At 41.6% G+C, this 4,759-nt stretch overlaps 1 long non-coding RNA gene across 1 annotated transcript in view; it reads right to left on the minus strand.

The window, feature by feature from the left end:
* The window catches only part of LOC132002254 (uncharacterized), a 30,028-nt gene extending 28,133 nt beyond the window's left edge, over window positions 1-1,895 (minus strand). The window contains exons 1-2 of the long non-coding RNA XR_009399779.1: window positions 1,809-1,895; window positions 1,488-1,701 (exon numbers count right to left, since the gene is read on the minus strand). This is a non-coding gene — a long non-coding RNA (uncharacterized LOC132002254). The remainder of the gene's footprint in view (window positions 1-1,487; window positions 1,702-1,808) is intronic.
* Between the last annotated feature and the right edge of the window lie 2,864 nt (window positions 1,896-4,759).

Here is a 4,759-nt window from a genome sequence, read left to right on the forward strand (position 1 = left end):
AAAAAAAAAAAAAAAAAAAGAAAATTCTTGGTTAGTCAGGAAAAAGATAAAACTCAAATTGTACATATCACATACTATATTTCTAGGTCTCTATTTTTATAATAAAATAATTACAATATTGCTTTAAATACTTTAGTACATAAATCTCCCATATGAAGATTTTAGACATGTGCACTTACCACTTAAGGAAATTAAATCTTATTTCTCCTTTTAAAGATTTATTTATTTATTTATTATTTGAGAGAGAGAGAGGGAGGGGCAGGGGAAGAAGGAGAGAGAGAATCCTAAGTAGACTCTCTGCTGAGCACAGAGCCTGATCCCATAACCCTGAGATCACGACCTGAGCTGAAGTCAAGAGTCAGACACTTAATAGACTGAGCCACCCAGGCCCCCCTCTTACTTCTCCTTAACAACAAAAATCAGATCTTTAATGGTATTACTGGCTGTGATGGCTGATCTTCACAGGTCATGCTGCAAATAGGACCAGAAAATAGGAGGAAAACTGAGCTTGAGTTCCCACTGCAGTGAAATCACAATTTGGTTGTGATACATTGACAGCTTTTACTATTACTAGTTATAAACTCCCTGGTTATGAATATATCTCACTGCTACCAAGAAAATCTGTATAGATTTACTATATCACCAACACCAACAATTCTGACAGAAGTTAATCTTATCCTAAAGCCTAGATAAAATCATTTTTGGACTGAGCTCAGATACCTTAATAAAAATTTGTTTTAAACCATGGCATAAAATTGGCAAATTTGGAAAATCCAGGGGCTGGAAGTGATAATTAGATCAATATTAGAAATTATTTATCTACCTATCTATCCATCTATCTGTTTATTTGACAAAGAGAGAGACAGCGAGAGCGAGAACACAAGCCGGGGGTGGGTGGGAGAGGGAGAAGCAGGCTTCCCCAAGAGCAGGGAGTCCTATTGGGGGCTCCATCTCAGGACCCTGGGATCATGACCTGAGGCAAAGGACTGAGCCATCCAGGCACCCTGCGTATTAGATTTTAAAGACTATAGATTTTCAAGAGCCCCCTCCCTTTTTGATAACATACGATTGTGGGCAATATTATCATAGTTGTTCTGTCATTTGCCTTCTTAGGGAAGCAGTGTCATGCTTCCTTCTGTTTGGGGACGCCTCTCTCTTCGGTCCCCTGTAAAGCAGCCACAATTAGTTTGGCGGAGAAGCACAGCCTCATCATAGCTTTTATAAGAGGCGGAAGTGCTGCACGCAGGGCACTGTATACCTATGCAAATTCGCTCTGTGAATGTATGTGTGGGCACTCTATGCAGGAGAATCCATCCAGCGCCACTTTCTTCTTTCTCTGGGTCTCTGAGGGTTGGGTTTCCTTCCAGCGTAAAAGGCGGGTGGGAATCTCTCTGACACCACTCTGTTTTCCTGCCTTGCTTTTTTCACTCCTGGTGAGATATAGAGTAGCTCATACTCATTCTTTTGGTTGACGTGGACAGCCTTACCTTCCATGCATCTGACTTCAGCATGTGTTTTGTAGTCTTCAAAAGAATTGTGCCCCAAACGTCCCCCAGCTGCCTCCAGGAGATAACTGCAGAGCGCAGGCTTGTGGAGCAGTGTGGTCATTCCTTCCCTTCCTAAGCTGCACTCCGTTCCTCTGAGGGTCCCCCTGAGCTCTCAACTGTCAGAGTTCAAGGAAATCTGGCAATATTTTGATTTCTGTAGAAAAAGAAAATCGGTTTAAAAATTCAAAGTACCCGAGTAATCACTTGTGGGGGAAAAAAAAATCTCTAAACTTTGTGTTAAAGAGTAAAGCAGAGGGTCACCTGTGTGGCTCAGTCAGTTAAGCCTCTGTCTTCTGCTCAGGTCATGATCTCAGGATCTTAGGATCCAGTCCGGCATGGGGCTTCCTGCTCAGGGGGGAGTCTACTTCTCATGTTCCCCCTGCTTGTGCCCTCTTTCTTTCTCTCTCAATAAACAAATTAAAAAAAAAAAAAAAAGAAGAAGAAGAAGAGTAAAGGAGAAAAGAAGTAGGAAATCCCCTCAATAGTTTTATTTAGAAAAAAAAAAAAATCGCACCTATGCTACCCTCATAGTAACAAGTAAAAATAATAATGCAGGAGCAGAACTTGGTGGACACATTTTTAACCATATTTTAAACTAGATTATTAAAATCCACAGTATCAAGTACAAGAGCACGGAATATAATTTACTCGATTTATACTCACTACTACATGCCTGAATGATTTCTACATGCCATGTTGCTTCTTCTTGGGTGGCTTAGTGGTTATTGTGGATGATGAACCCCACCCTTTTGATCAGATAAAGCTAAAATATGATGATGTAGGGAGGGAAAAAAAACCTTATATTTATCAGCCAGTATTAAGAAGGATTTATAAGACATAAAATATCTAAAATGGAAATCTATCAGACTCTTTATTAAGTTTGCAACATTTTAAACAATATTATTGTTCATCAAGTTGTCCTTCACAAAGCTACAAGCTTCTGATGCATCTATGTTAATAGAGGACTTAACTGATTTTTATCATGCTTACCTCTGATTTTCTTAAAACAACATGAGCTTCAGGTAAATTATTTTGCACGCACCAGTAAGACTTCACCTGTGCAGTAAGCAATCCATATAAGCGTGTTTTGTGGTCCTGTAAGTCCCTTATTCCTTTTCTCTAACCCAACGGATACCCATACGTTCCTTCTGTGTGGAAATTCTGAAGCCATCACTGGCACTGGGCCTTTTGGTTTTGTCTTTTAAATTCTCTAGACTCCTCTCCACCAATGGTACGTGACGGGCTTCTACAGCCTCTTCCCTGTGCTCTTTCAGGAAAACCCGTAACTGATCAGAATGCCTCTGTTCTCTACCTTGCTGCTAGAGTCATCTTTTTATTGTTTTACTTTTATTTATTTATGTTTATTTAAAAGAGTTTATTTAGGGGCGCCTGGGTGGCTCAGTGGGTTAAGCCGCTGCTTCGGCTCAGGTCATGATCTCAGGGTCCTGGGATCGAGTCCCGCATCGGGCTCTCTGCTCAGCAGGGAGCCTGCTTCCCCCTCTCTCTCTGCCTGCCTCTCCATCTACTTGTGATTTCTCTCTGTCAAATAAGTAATTAAAAAAAAAAAACCATCTTAAAAAAATAAATAAAAGAGTTTATTTATTTATTATTTGAGAGAGAGAAAGAGATTGAGAGATTGAGAAAAGAAGTGGAAGGAGGGACAGAGCGAGAAGCAGACTCCTCGTGGAGCAGGGAGACCAAGGTGGGACTTGATCCCAGCATCCTGGGATCATGACCTGAGCTGAAGGCGGAGCGTTAACTGACTGAACCACCTGGGCACCCTATTTTTATTTTTTAAAGACTTATTTATTTAAGAGAGAAAGAGAGAGTGTGTGTGCTCAGGTAGGGGTAGGGGCAGAGAGAAAGGGAGAGAGATCCTCAAGCAGATCCCTGCGGCGTGTGGAGGTGTAGAGCCCAACATGGGGCTGATCCCAGGACCTTGAGATCATGACCTGAGCCAAAATCAAGAGTTGGATGCCCAACCGACTGAGGCACCCAGGGGCCCCTAGAGTTATCTTTTAAAATGCAGAACTGATAATTTTATTCTTCTACTCGGAAACCCACAGTGAGTGGTTCATTGCTCACCACACGAGTTACTGGTGGGACAAGATAACTCTAGCCTTCAGGATGCCTGGGTGGAAGGGCATAGCTATATCTCCAATTCATTGCCTCAAACCCCAAGCACTTTCTTCTGTGGTGGCCCCAGTATATTCAAATATTACCGGTTTTCATTTGCACCTTTACCTAAAAGGTTTGGAAACACCTCTTCAAAGCAAGGATTCTTCATTGAGACCTGAGAACCCCTGGGAAAGCAATCTGCAGACTTCAGGATATTTGTGATCCTCCATCGTTTCTGGGAGTGGGTCCTCAAATAAGCTATACTTAAAGGGGACTATACTTCTTAAAAAGTTTAAAAACCACAGCTCCATAACACATGTCAGCCTTCACAATCCATTCTCTACTATCTTTGTAACGTCAGCAACAGCCATTCTTGGCTGCGCACCTTCCACTCCAGGCACAGCAGACTGCTTAGCATTTTTCCAACCTGCCAGTGCTCTCCAGCCCTCATCCTTCTGCAACCTTATCTTCACTGCTTCATTCTTCTTACCTTGTTCTTTGGCAATAATGCATGGTTGACAACTCTCTGAAATGTGCTTTCAAGGTCCAATGCTCCATCACACGTTGTATCTTTAGCTTGGAATGCCTGCACGGTCTGCCTGGTGAACTCCTCCACATCTGTCAGGACCCAACTTAAACCTCCTGGGTAATCCTCTCCCTATTCCTACTAGAAGAATTCTTTCCTCTTGCTTTTGTGTTGTCTTTCTATTTTATATTAATATTTATGTTATTTTATATGTTATGTTAATATACTTTTATACATAAGTATATTAATACTTATGTTACACGAATTTTAATTTATTCTAAGTATTGCTGTATATTTTTCTCCCCACAAGACTATGTTACTTGAAAGTCAGTACTGATTTATGCATTCTCCTTTTTTTTTTAATGCCTCTTTCTTTTTTTTTTTTTAAGATTTTATTTATTTATCAGAGAGAGAGAGGGGGAGAGAGCGAGCACAGGCAAACAGAATGGCAGGCAGAGGCAGAGGGAGAAGCAGGCTCCCTGCTGAGCAAGGAGCCCGATGTGGGACTCGATCCCAGGACGCTGGGATCATGACCTGAGCCGAAGGCAGCTGCTTAACCAACTGAGCC

Source organism: Mustela nigripes, chromosome 14 (assembly GCF_022355385.1).
Source record: "Mustela nigripes isolate SB6536 chromosome 14, MUSNIG.SB6536, whole genome shotgun sequence".
Classification (NCBI taxonomy): domain Eukaryota; kingdom Metazoa; phylum Chordata; class Mammalia; order Carnivora; family Mustelidae; genus Mustela; species Mustela nigripes.